Below are 15,287 nucleotides of genomic sequence, written 5' to 3'. Positions count from 1 at the left end.
TTTCTTAAAATCTTTTTTTTTGTGTTCCTTGTTGTTCCAAACTTAATTCTAATCACTTCTAATTAGAGATTATTTTAAAAATAGTGAAATAAATGACTAATTTCACTAAAAATAATGTAATATAACTGATGTTTTTAACTTCATTGTAGTGTTTTAGAAACTACTATGTCTTCAAAAATGGTTATTTTTCACTCCTAGGAATGAAAGCTGTTGTTATATGATGTTTATTTTCAAATTTTGAAAAATCAAAGGATTCTAGCTTCCTCCCCTTACAGGCATAGGACACAGAGAACCTCATGGTTTTCCTAAAAATCTTTTTTTATGTTCCCTGGTGTTCCAAACTTAGTTTAAATCAATTTTAATTTGTTATTATGTTAAAAACAGGGTAATAAATTCCTAATTGGACTATAAATAATGTCATATTGTCTGCTATAAAACTGATGTTTTCAACTCTATTGTAGAGATTCTAGAATCAACTAATAGAGAATTGAAATAAAAAAGGGCATAAGAAGACATTACCAACAACGACCACAAGACGGAGATATTGTCCAGACATTACCAACAACGACCACAAGATGGAGATCTTGTCCAAAGAGGCAAGAAGGGCAAAGCCGCGATAAGGTAAAATCATTTTTTGAAAGAGATTGCTGTCAGAATGCACATCCGTATCCCAAACAGAATCTCTAGAAAAATATGATCATTTGTGAAAAAGGCAAACGAGTGTCTGCTACAATATGATTGCTACATATCTGCATTTGTTGTTTTTTAAGGAGTAAGAGTGCAGGGGGTTTAAACCTGCAATCCAGTGTAGTGAAGTATTTCACAACACTACCTCTAGCACCTCTGGAAATAAATCCTCATAATGATTATTGCCCTGGGCATGTACCAAAAAATCAGTGAGCATATATATATATCACTGTGTTGAAGCTAGAGACACAGAATAACTGCAAACACAGTGTTCCTGCACTTCAAACTGTTCCTTGAAGGGCTCTCAAACCCCGAATTTCAGATGCCTAGCTGTATCGCTGATGTGTTGCACCTCAGAATCACTTTTAAACCTTACCTCTGGTATCTTTAATCCCTATTGCTCAACGCATGGTAAAAGTATTGCATACATGTGTCTGAAAATGAGCAATGGGCCCCTGAGAGACTCATTTGCCTGTTTCACAAATGATCGTATTTTACTAGAGATTCTGTTTGGGATTCAGATGTGCATTCGGACAGCAATCCCTTTCAAGAAATGATACGTTCTGGATGAGGTCAAAGGTGCTGGAACACTGTATTTCGGATGCGAATGTGTGTCTCCTGTAATGTCTTGGTACATGCCCAGGGCAGTGGCATATATAGATGTGCTCCTGTAATGTCTTGGTACATGCCCAGGGCAGTAAGCAGTCTGAGGATTTATTTCCAGACGGCATAGAGCAGTGAAGCAGTGAAGTAGTGCAACACACTGGATCATTATATTATTAGAATCTATTTGTTTAACATGCACGGGTCTGTCTCAATGGATGCAGTGCTCCTGAAAGGGCTCTCAAACCCTGCATTTCAGATGATTAGCTGTATCCCTCACATGTGGCACCTCAGAATGACTTCTACTTTATTCTGCTTAAATTATTACATTATACATAATTTGAGTTCATTTTTAAAAGTAAAAGGTAATGAAAGGAATGAAAGATATGTAGCAATCACATTGTAACAGGGGTGACAGTGACTTTTTGCTTGTACTAAGCATTAGTACCTAAGTCCACTAATGGACTTCTGGTACCTTTAGGGTACAGTGTTCCCTGAAGGGCTCTCAAACCCCGCATTTCAGATGCATAGCTGTATCGCTGATGTGTTGCACCTCAGAATCACTTTTAAACCTTACCTCTGGTATCTTTAATCCCTATTGCTCAACACATGGTGAAAGTATCGCATACATGTGTCTGAAAATGAGCAATGGGCCCCTGAGAGACTCATTTGCCTGTTTCACAAATGATCACATTTGACTAGAGATTCTGTTTGGGATTCAGTTGTGCATTCTGACAGCAATCCCTTTCAAAAAACGATACATTCTGGATGAGTTCAAAGTTGCAGGAACACTGTATTTAGGATGTCTTTGCAGATATTCTGTGTCTCTAGCTTCAACACAGTGATATATATATATATGCTCACTGATTTTTTGGTACATGCCCAAGTCAATAATCATTATGAGGATTTATTTCCAGATGTGCTAGAGGTAGTGTTGTGAAATACTTTATCACACTGGATTGCAGGTTTAAACCCCCTGCACTCTTACTCCTTAAAAACCAACAAATGCAGATATGTAGCAATCACATTGTAACAGGGGTGACAGTGACTTAATGCTTGTACTAAGCATTAGTACCAAAGTCCACTAGTGGACTTCTGGTACCTTTAGGGTACGGTGTTCCTTGAAGGGCTCTCAAACCCCGCATTTCAGATGCCTAGCTGTATCGCTGATGTGTTGCACCTCAGAATCACTTTTAAACCTTACATCTGGTATCTTTAATCCCTATTGCTCAACACATGGTGAAAGTATCGCATACATGTGTCTGAAAATGAGCAATGGGCCCCTGAGAGACTCATTTGCCTGTTTCACAAATGATCACATTTGACTAGAGATTCTGTTTGGGATTCAGTTGTGCATTCTGACAGCAATCCCTTTCAAAAAACGATACATTCTGGATGAGTTCAAAGGTGCAGGAACACTGTATTTAGGATGTCTTTGCAGATATTCTGTGTCTCTAGCTTCAACACAGTGATATATATATATATGCTCACTGATTTTTTGGTACATGCCAAGGGCAATAATCATTATGAGGATTTATTTCCAGATGTGCTAGAGGTAGTGTTGTGAAATACTTCAACACACTGGATTGCGGGTTTAAACCCCCTGCACTCTTACTCGTTAAAAACCAACAAATGCAATTCACTACTAAAAATTACTGCATTTTCTCCTAGAAAGAGCTCTCAATTAATGAAATGCCCCATTGAACTGGCCCTGATTATACAATGCAAGGAGAAGTCTTCTAAGCCAATACTTGTAACCAGAAAGAGGCTGTATTTCAATTATACAATATACAAAACAATACCATTTAACACAAAGATATAGTCCACACCTCAGCATGCACATGATGAGATTCTTGATATTAGATTAGTAAAAACAATATCAATGCACTGAGAGACGCTTAAGAATAAAGATGCATCAGCCTGACTGCATATTAGTTTTAAAGGGTTATCAGCAAATGCATTTAAAAGAAAAAATGTAAAGTCTTACCTCTTGATCGTAGTGGTGATTCAATATCCAGGACCTTAGTCAAGTCTCAGAGTTACTGTACCTCCTGTCTCAATTACAGGTGAAAAGTGAAAGGTATATTGCACTCAGCAGAAAGTTACCCCGAGCAAAGATTCCACCCATCCCAGAAAACAGCACTCCCCTTTGGCAAAGCAGTGGGTGGAGGAAGCCTTTGCTACCATTATCAAACACAGAAATCGTTATAATTTAATTTTAAAAACATGGCTAAGCATGGGTTTAAAGTATATTCAACGGTGCAGGTGCATTCAAAGAAATAGAGTTTCCCAAGCCCTCAGAAAGAATTACCATTTCTAAAGATGTCTAGTTTCAAGCATTAACATCCAAACTACCTGTCTTAGCTGGAGCAGGGAGTTTGCTAAGCCACCTGAAAGAATTACCATATCCAAAGATGTCTAGTTTCAAGCATTACCATCCAAAGTACCTGTCTTAGCTGGGCCAGGTAGTTTGCCAAGCCATGTGAAAGAATTACCATTTCCAAAGAAGTCTGTTGTAAGCCAGGTTCAATCATGACCATCCAAAGTACCGGTCGTCCCTTTGGGCGAGAGGGTTTCCTGTGTGTCTAGGATGTGTTCTTCCCTTAAACTTGGCCCTGATTATACAATAAAGGATAAGTAACCAGAAAGAGGTGGTATTTCGATTTTACAGTACATAAAAAATACATACATTCCACAGTGTTACAATATCACATTCCTGATATTAGATTAATTAAAAATATCAAGGCACTGAGGCTAATTAATAAAGATGCTTTTGACTGACTGGACCTTGGAGCAAGGTGTGTAAATTACAACAGACATCTTTAGAAATGGTAAATCTTTCAGGTGGCTTGGCAAATTTACTGCCCCACCTAAGACAGATACTTTGGATGTTAATGCTTGAAACTAGACATCACAACTGATCGTATTTTACTAGAGATTCTCTCTGGGATTCAGATGTGCATTCGGACAGCAATCCCTTTCAAGAAATGATACGTTCTGGATGAGGTCAAAGGTGCTGGAACACTGTATTTCGGATGCGAATGTGTGTCTGCATTTGTTGGTTTTTAAGGAGTAAGAGTGCAGGGGGTTTAAACCTGCAATCCAGTGTGATGAAGTATTTCACAACACTACCTCTAGCACATCTGGAAATAAATCCTCATAATGATTATTGCCCTGGGCATGTACCAAAAAATCAGTGAGCATATATATATATATATCACTGTGTTGAAGCTAGAGACACAGAATAACTGCAAACACATCATAAATACAGTGTTCCTGCAACTTTGAACTCATCCAGAATGTATCGTTTTTTGAAAGGGATTGCAGTCAGAATGCACAACTGAATCCCAAACAGAATCTCTAGTCAAATATGTTCATTTGTGAAACAGGCAAATGAGTCTCTCATGGGCCCATTGCTCTTTTTCAGACACATGTATGCAATACTTTTACCATGCGTTGAGCAATAGGGATTAAAGATACCAGATGTAAGGTTTAAAAGTGATTCTGAGGTGCAACACATCAGCGATACAGCTAGGCATCTGAAATGCGGGGTTTGAGAGCCCTTCAGGGAACACCGTACCCTAAAGGTACCAGAAGTCAACTAGTGGACTTAGGTACTAATGCTTAGTACAAGCATTAAGTCACTGCCACCCCTGTTACAATGTGATTGCTACATATCTTCCATTCCTTTCATTACCTTTTACTTTTAAAAATGAACTCAAATTGTGTATAATGTAATAATTTAAGTAGAATAAAGTAGAAGTCATTCTGAGGTGCCACATGTGAGGGATACAGCTAGGCATCTGAAATGCAGGGTTTGAGAGCCCTTTAAGGAGCACTGCATCCATTGAGACAGACCCGTGCATGTTAAACAAATACATTCTAATAATATAATGATCCAGTGTGTTGCACTACTTCACTGCTTCACTGCTCTATGCCGTCTGGAAATAAATCCTCAGACTGCTTACTGCCCTGGGCATGTACCAAGACATTACAGGAGCACATCTATATATGCCACTGCCCTGGGCATGTACCAAGACATTACAGGAGACACACAATCGCATCCGAAATACAGTGTTCCAGCACCTTTGACCTCATCCAGAACGTATCATTTCTTGAAAGGGATTGCTGTCAGAATGCACAACTGAATCCCAAACAGAATCTCTAGTCAAATATGATCATTTGTGAAACAGGCAAATGAGTCTCTCAGGGGCCCATTGCTCATTTTCAGACACATCTATGCAATACTTTCACCATGCGTTGGGCAATAGGGATTAAAGATACCAGAGGTAAGGTTTAAAAGTGATTCTGAGGTGCAACACATCAGCGATACAGCTAGGCATCTGAAATGCGGGGTTTGAGAGCCCTTCAGGGAACACCGTACCCTAAAGGTACCAGAAGTTTACTAGTACAAGAATTAAGTCACAGTCATCCCTGTTACAATGTGATTGCTACATATCTGCATTTGTTGGTTTTTAAGGAGTAAGAGTGCAGGGGGTTTAAACCTGCAATCCAGTGTGATGAAGTATTTCACAACACTACCTCTAGCACATCTGGAAATAAATCCTCATAATGATTATTGCCCTGGGCATGTACCAAAAAATCAGTGAGCATATATATATATAAACACATCCTAAATACAGTGCTCCTGCACCTAACAGTAACCCTAACCTACCTAATGATTTAAGTAGAATAGATTCTTATAATGTAATGATAAAGTGTGTTGCACTACTTCACTGCATCAAAGCTCTATGCCGTCTGGAAATAAATCCTCAGTCTACTTATTGCCCTGGGCATGTACCTATAAATCACTGAGCATATATATATATATCACTGTGTTGAAGCTAGAGACACAGAATCACTGCAAACACATCCTAAACACAGTGTTCTTGCACCTTTGACCTCATCCAGAACGTAACATTCTTCGAAAGGGATTGCTGTCCAAATGCACATCTGAATCCCAAACAGAATCTCTAGTAAAATATGATAATTTGTGAAACAGGCAAATGAGTGTCACAGGGGCCCATTCCTTATTGTTAGACACATATATACAAAGCTTTCACCATGCATTAAGCAATAGGGATTATAGACACCACAGGTAAGGTTAGAAGTCATTCTGAGGTGCCACATTTGAAGGATACAGCTAGGCATCTGAAATGCAGGGTTTAAGAGCCCTTCAGGAGCAATGCATCCTTTGAGACACACCTGTGCATGTTAAACAAATGATCATTTCCTTCAGCATTAGGGACTAAATATACTAAACGTATGATTCTAAAATGTTATTTTCACATATATTAATGTAATGTAATGCTTATGCTTTATAAACAAATCTAATTAAAAAAAGCTTAAGTTTTGTATTTATCTTGTACCATAGAACATGATTTTCTTTGTATTTCAAGCCCACAAAGTGTGCAAATGACGTACTACATGATATAAGGACGATTATCACATGCATATCGATATTATCTTTCTTATGAAAATGCATTCCTTTCATTACCTTTTACTTTTTAAAATGAACTCAAATTGTGTATAATGTAATAATTTAAGTAGAATAGATTCTAATCATATAATGATCCAGTGTGTTGCACTAGTTCACTGCTTCACTGCTCTATGCCGTCTGGAAATAAATCCTCAGACTGCTTACTGCCCTGGGCATGTACCAAGAAATTACAGGAACACATCAATATACAGTATATCACTGCGTTGAAGCAGGAGACACACAATCGCATCCTAAATACAGTGTTCCAGCACCTTTGACCTCATCCAGAACGTATCATTTCTTGAAAGGGATTGCTGTCCGAATGCACATCTGAATCCTAAACAGAATCTCTAGTAAAATACGATCAGTTGTGATGTCTAGTTTCAAGCATTAACATCCAAAGTACTTGTCTTAGGTGGGGCAGTAAATTTGCCAAGCCACCTGAAAGAATTACCATTTCTACAAATGTCTGTTGTAATTTACACACCTTGCTCCAAGGTCCAGTCAGTCAAAAGCATCTTTATTAATTAGCTTCAGTACCTTGATATTTTTTATTAATCTAATATCAGGAATCTCACCATGTGCACGCTGAGCTGTGGAATATATGTATTTTTTATGTACTGTAAAATTGAAATACCACCTCTTTCTGGTTACTTATCCTTTATTGTATAATCAGGGCCAAGTTTAAGGGAAGAACACATCCTAGACACACAGGAAACCCTCTCGCCCAAAGGGACGACCGGTACTTTGGATGGTCATGATTGAACCTGGCTTACAACAGACTTCTTTGGAAATGGTAATTCTTTCACATGGCTTGGCAAACTACCTGGCCCAGCTAAGACAGGTACTTTGGATGGTAATGCTTGAAACTAGACATCTTTGGATATGGTAATTCTTTCAGGTGGCTTAGCAAACTCCCTGCTCCAGCTAAGACAGGTAGTTTGGATGTTAATGCTTGAAACTAGACATCTTTAGAAATGGTAATTCTTTCTGAGGGCTTGGGAAACTCTATTTCTTTGAATGCACCTGCACCGTTGAATATACTTTAAACCCATGCTTAGCCATGTTTTTAAAATTAAATTATAACGATTTCTGTGTTTGATAATGGTAGCAAAGGCTTCCTCCACCCACTGCTTTGCCAAAGGGGAGTGCTGTTTTCTGGGATGGGTGGAATCTTTGCTCGGGGTAACTTTCTGCTGAGTGCAATATACCTTTCACTTTTCACCTGTAATTGAGACAGGAGGTACAGTAACTCTGAGACTTGACTAAGGTCCTGGATATTGAATCACCACTACGATCAAGAGGTAAGACTTTACATTTTTTCTTTTAAATGCATTAGCTGATAACCCTTTAAAACTAATATGCAGTCAGGCTGATGCATCTTTATTCTTAAGCGTCTCTCAGTGCATTGATATTGTTTTTACTAATCTAATATCAAGAATCTCATCATGTGCATGCTGAGGTGTGGACTATATCTTTGTGTTAAATGGTATTGTTTTGTATATTGTATAATTGAAATACAGCCTCTTTCTGGTTACAAGTATTGGCTTAGAAGACTTCTCCTTGCATTGTATAATCAGGGCCAGTTCAATGGGGCATTTCATTAATTGAGAGCTCTTTCTAGGAGAAAATGCAGTAATTTTTAGTAGTGAATTGCATTTGTTGGTTTTTAACGAGTAAGAGTGCAGGGGGTTTAAACCCGCAATCCAGTGTGTTGAAGTATTTCACAACACTACCTCTAGCACATCTGGAAATAAATCCTCATAATGATTATTGCCCTTGGCATGTACCAAAAAATCAGTGAGCATATATATATATATCACTGTGTTGAAGCTAGAGACACAGAATATCTGCAAAGACATCCTAAATACAGTGTTCCTGCACCTTTGAACTCATCCAGAATGTATCGTTTTTTGAAAGGGATTGCTGTCAGAATGCACAACTGAATCCCAAACAGAATCTCTAGTCAAATGTGATCATTTGTGAAACAGGCAAATGAGTCTCTCAGGGGCCCATTGCTCATTTTCAGACACATGTATGCGATACTTTCACCATGTGTTGAGCAATAGGGATTAAAGATACCAGATGTAAGGTTTAAAAGTGATTCTGAGGTGCAACACATCAGCGATACAGCTAGGCATCTGAAATGCGGGGTTTGAGAGCCCTTCAAGGAACACCGTACCCTAAAGGTACCAGAAGTCCACTAGTGGACTTTGGTACTAATGCTTAGTACAAGCATTAAGTCACTGTCACCCCTGTTACAATGTGATTGCTACATATCTGCATTTGTTGGTTTTTAAGGAGTAAGAGTGCAGGGGGTTTAAACCTGCAATCCAGTGTGATGAAGTATTTCACAACACTACCTCTAGCACATCTGGAAATAAATCCTCATAATGATTATTGACTTGGGCATGTACCAAAAAATCAGTGAGCATATATATATATCACTGTGTTGAAGCTAGAGACACAGAATATCTGCAAAGACATCCTAAATACAGTGTTCCTGCAACTTTGAACTCATCCAGAATGTATCGTTTTTTGAAAGGGATTGCAGTCAGAATGCACAACTGAATCCCAAACAGAATCTCTAGTCAAATATGTTCATTTGTGAAACAGGCAAATGAGTCTCTCAGGGGCCCATTGCTCATTTTCAGACACATGTATGCGATACTTTTACCATGCTTGAGCAATAGGGATTAAAGATACCAGAGGTAAGGTTTAAAAGTTATTCTGAGGTGCAACACATCAGCGATACAGCTAGGCATCTGAAATGCGGGGTTTGAGAGCCCTTCAGGGAGCACCGTACCCTAAAGGTACCAGAAGTCCACTAGTGGACTTAGGTACTAATGCTTAATACAAGCATTAAGTCACTGTCACTCCTGTTACAATGTGATTGCTATATATCTTCCATTCCTTTCATTACCTTTTACTTTTTAAAATGAACTCAAATTGTGTATAATGTAATAATTTAAGTAGAATAAAGTAGAAGTCATTCTGAGGTGCCACATGTGAGGGATACAGCTAAGCATCTGAAATGTAGGGTTTGAGAGCCCTTTCAGGAGCACTGCATCCATTGAGACAGACCCGTGCATGTTAAACAAATGATCATTTCTTTCAGCATTAGAGACTAAATATACTAAACGTATGATGCTAAAACGTTATTTTCACATATATTAATGTAATAAATGATTGCTTATGCTTTATAAACAAATCTAATTAAAATAAAAGCTTAAGTTTTGTATTTATCTTTTACCATAGAACATGATTTTCTTTGTATTTCAAGCTCACAAAGTGACCAAATGACGCACTACATGATATAAGGAAGATTATCACATGCATATCGGTATTATCTTTCTTATGAAAATGCATTCCTTTCATTACCTTTTACTTTTAAAATGAACTCCAATTGTGTAGAATGTAATAATTTAAGTAGAATAGATTCCAATAATATAATGATCCAGTATGTTGCACTGGCCTGGTCAGCCTGGCCTGGGGGATGGTGCACATAGCACTTTCAGTGCTGGAGGTGTTAATGGGGGAGGTGTTGGAGATTGGCAGCTGTGGGGGATGGCTGGGTGAGTAGCTATCAGGGTTTGTAGCTTTTCCTTTGCATCTTGTCCTCTGTGGCCATGATTAAGAGGGACGGCCGGGGGCATTCGTATTGCATTCGTAAATTGTATTTGTTGGTTTTTAAGGAGTAATAGTGCAGGGGGTTTAAACCTGCAATCCAGTGTGATGAAGTATTTCACAACACTACCTCTAGCACATCTGGAAATAAAACCTCATAATGATTATTGCCCTGGGCATGTACCAAAAGATCAGGGAGCATATATATATATCACTGTGTTGAAGCTAGAGATACAGAATAACTGCAAACACATCCTAAATACAGTGTTCCTGCACCTTTGAACTCATCCAGAATGTATCGTTTTTTGAAAGGGATTGCTGTCAGAATGCACAACTGAATCCCAAACAGAATCTGTAGTCAAATATGATCATTTGTGAAACAGGCAAATGAGTCTCTCAGGGGCCCATTGCTCATTTTCAGACACATGTATGCGATACTTTTACCATGCGTTGAGCAATAGGGATTAAAGATACCAGAGGTAAGGTTTAAAAGTGATTCTGAGGTGCAACACATCAGCGATACAGCTAGGCATCTGAAATGCGGGGTTTGAGAGCCCTTCAGGGAGCACCGTACCCTAAGGGTACCAGAAGTCCACTAGTGGACTTAGGTACTAATGCTTAATACAAGCATTAAGTCACTGTCACCTCTGTTACAATGTGATTGCTACATATCTTCCATTCCTTTCATTACCTTTTACTTTTTAAAATGAACTCAAATTGTGTATAATGTAATAATTTAAGTAGAATAAAGTAGAAGTCATTCTGAGGTGCCACATGTGAGGGATACAGCTAAGCATCTGAAATGTAGGGTTTGAGAGCCCTTTCAGGAGCACTGCATCCATTGAGACAGACCCGTGCATGTTAAACAAATGATCATTTCTTTCAGCATTAGAGACTAAATATACTAAACGTATGATGCTAAAACGTTATTTTCACATATATTAATGTAATAAATGATTGCTTATGCTTTATAAACAAATCTAATTAAAATAAAAGCTTAAGATTTGTATTTATCTTGTACCATTGAACATGATTTTCTTTGTATTTCAAGCTCACAAAGTGACCAAATGACGCACTACATGATATAAGGAAGATTATCACATGCATATCGGTATTATCTTTCTTATGAAAATGCATTCCTTTCATTACCATTTACTTTTAAAATGAACTCCAATTGTGTAGAATGTAATAATTTAAGTAGAATAGATTCTAATAATATAATGATCAAGTGTGTTGCACTGGCCTGGTCAGCCTGGCCTGGGGGATGGTGCACATAGCACTTTCAGTGCTGGAGGTGTTAATGGGGGAGGTGTTGGAGATTGGCAGCTGTGGGGGATGGCTGGGTGAGTAGCTGTCAGGGTTTGTAGCTTTTCCTTTGCATCTTGTCCTCTGGGGCCATGATTAAGAGGGACGGCCGGGGGCATTCGTATTGCATTCGTAAATTGCATTTGTTGGTTTTTAAGGAGTAAGAGTGCAGGGGGTTTAAACCTGCAATCCAGTGTGATGAAGTATTTCACAACACTACCTCTAGCACATCTGGAAATAAATCCTCATAATGATTATTGCCCTGGGCATGTACCAAAAAATCAGTGAGCATATATATATATATCACTGTGTTGAAGCTAGAGACACAGAATAACTGCAAACACATCATAAATACAGTGTTCCTGCAACTTTGAACTCATCCAGAATGTATCGTTTTTTGAAAGGGATTGCAGTCAGAATGCACAACTGAATCCCAAACAGAATCTCTAGTCAAATATGTTCATTTGTGAAACAGGCAAATGAGTCTCTCTGGGGCCCATTGCTCATTTTCAGACACATGTATGCAATACTTTTACCATGCGTTGAGCAATAGGGATTAAAGATACCAGATGTAAGGTTTAAAAGTGATTCTGAGGTGCAACAGATCAGCGATACAGCTAGGCATCTGAAATGCGGGGTTTGAGAGCCCTTCAAGGAACACCGTACCCTAAAGGTACCAGAAGTTTACTAGTGCAAACATTAAGTCACTCTAACCCCTGTTACAATGTGATTGCTACATATCTCCATTTGTTGGTTTTTAAGGAGTAAGAGTGCAGGGGGTTTAAACCTGCAATCCAGTGTGATGAAGTATTTCACAACACTACCTCTAGCACATCTGGAAATAAATCCTCATAATGATTATTGCCCTGGGCATGTACCAAAAAATCAGTGAGCATATATATATATATCACTGTGTTGAAGCTAGAGACACAGAATAACTGCAAACACATCATAAATACAGTGTTCCTGCAACTTTGAACTCATCCAGAATGTATCGTTTTTTGAAAGGGATTGCAGTCAGAATGCACAACTGAATCCCAAACAGAATCTCTAGTCAAATATGTTCATTTGTGAAACAGGCAAATGAGTCTCTCAGGGGCCCATTGCTCTTTTTCAGACACATGTATGCAATACTTTTAACATGCGTTGAGCAATAGGGATTAAAGATACCAGATGTAAGGTTTAAAAGTGATTCTGAGGTGCAACACATCAGCGATACAGCTAGGCATCTGAAATGCGGGGTTTGAGAGCCCTTCAGGGAACACCGTACCCTAAAGGTACCAGAAGTCCACTAGTGGACTTAGGTACTAATGCTTAGTACAAGCATTAAGTCACTGCCACCCCTGTTACAATGTGATTGCTACATATCTTCCATTCCTTTCATTACCTTTTACTTTTAAAAATGAACTCAAATTGTGTATAATGTAATAATTTAAGTAGAATAAAGTAGAAGTCATTCTGAGGTGCCACATGTGAGGGATACAGCTAGGCATCTGAAATGCAGGGTTTGAGAGCCCTTTAAGGAGCACTGCATCCATTGAGACAGACCCGTGCATGTTAAACAAATACATTCTAATAATATAATGATCCAGTGTGTTGCACTACTTCACTGCTTCACTGCTCTATGCCGTCTGGAAATAAATCCTCAGACTGCTTACTGCCCTGGGCATGTACCAAGACATTACAGGAGCACATCTATATATGCCACTGCCCTGGGCATGTACCAAGACATTACAGGAGACACACAATCGCATCCGAAATACAGTGTTCCAGCACCTTTGACCTCATCCAGAGCGTATCATTTCTTGAAAGGGATTGCTGTCAGAATGCACAACTGAATCCCAAACAGAATCTCTAGTCAAATATGATCATTTGTGAAACAGGCAAATGAGTCTCTCAGGGGCCCATTGCTCATTTTCAGACACATGTATGCGATACTTTCACCATGCGTTGAGCAATAGGGATTAAAGATACCAGAGGTAAGGTTTAAAAGTGATTCTGAGGTGCAACACATCAGCGATACAGCTAGGCATCTGAAATGCGGGGTTTGAGAGCCCTTCAGGGAACACCGTACCCTAAAGGTACCAGAAGTTTACTAGTACAAGAATTAAGTCACAGTCATCCCTGTTACAATGTGATTGCTACATATCTGCATTTGTTGGTTTTTAAGGAGTAAGAGTGCAGGGGGTTTAAACCTGCAATCCAGTGTGATGAAGTATTTCACAACACTACCTCTAGCACATCTGGAAATAAATCCTCATAATGATTATTGCCCTGGGCATGTACCAAAAAATCAGTGAGCATATATATATATAAACACATCCTAAATACAGTGCTCCTGCACCTAACCGTAACCCTAACCTACCTAATGATTTAAGTAGAATAGATTCTTATAATGTAATGATAAAGTGTGTTGCACTACTTCACTGCATCAAAGCTCTATGCCGTCTGGAAATAAATCCTCAGTCTACTTATTGCCCTGGGCATGTACCTATAAATCACTGAGCATATATATATATATATCACTGTGTTGAAGCTAGAGACACAGAATCACTGCAAACACATCCTAAACACAGTGTTCTTGCACCTTTGACCTCATCCAGAACGTAACATTCTTCGAAAGGGATTGCTGTCCAAATGCACATCTGAATCCCAAACAGAATCTCTAGTAAAATATGATAATTTGTGAAACAGGCAAATGAGTGTCACAGGGGCCCATTCCTTATTGTTAGACACATATATACAAAGCTTTCACCATGCATTAAGCAATAGGGATTATAGACACCACAGGTAAGGTTAGAAGTCATTCTGAGGTGCCACATTTGAAGGATACAGCTAGGCATCTGAAATGCAGGGTTTGAGAGCCCTTCAGGAGCAATGCATCCTTTGAGACACACCTGTGCATGTTAAACAAATGATCATTTCCTTCAGCATTAGGGACTAAATATACTAAACGTATGATTCTAAAATGTTATTTTCACATATATTAATGTAATGTAATGCTTATGCTTTATAAACAAATCTAATTTAAACAAGCTTAAGTTTTGTATTTATCTTGTACCATAGAACATGATTTTCTTTGTATTTCAAGCCCACAAAGTGTGCAAATGACGCACTACATGATATAAGGACGATTATCACATGCATATCGATATTATCTTTCTTATGAAAATGCATTCCTTTCATTACCTTTTACTTTTTAAAATGAACTCAAATTGTGTATAATGTAATAATTTAAGTAGAATAGATTCTAATCATATAATGATCCAGTGTGTTGCACTACTTCACTGCTTCACTGCTCTATGCCGTCTGGAAATAAATCCTCAGACTGCTTACTGCCCTGGGCATGTACCAAGAAATTACAGGAGCACATCTATATACAGTATATCACTGCGTTGAAGCAGGAGACACACAATCGCATCCTAAATACAGTGTTCCAGCACCTTTGACCTCATCCAGAACGTATCATTTCTTGAAAGGGATTGCTGTCCGAATGCACATCTGAATCCCAAACAGAATCTCTAGTAAAATACGATCAGTTGTGATATCTAGTTTCAAGCATTAACATCCAAAGTATCTGTCTTAG

This window comes from Atractosteus spatula, unplaced genomic scaffold (genome assembly GCF_055471065.1).
Source record: "Atractosteus spatula isolate fAtrSpa1 unplaced genomic scaffold, fAtrSpa1.hap1 Scaffold_143, whole genome shotgun sequence".
In the NCBI taxonomy this organism is placed as follows: Eukaryota; Metazoa; Chordata; class Actinopteri; order Semionotiformes; family Lepisosteidae; genus Atractosteus; species Atractosteus spatula.
Note: the sequence above shows the minus strand (reverse complement) of the source record.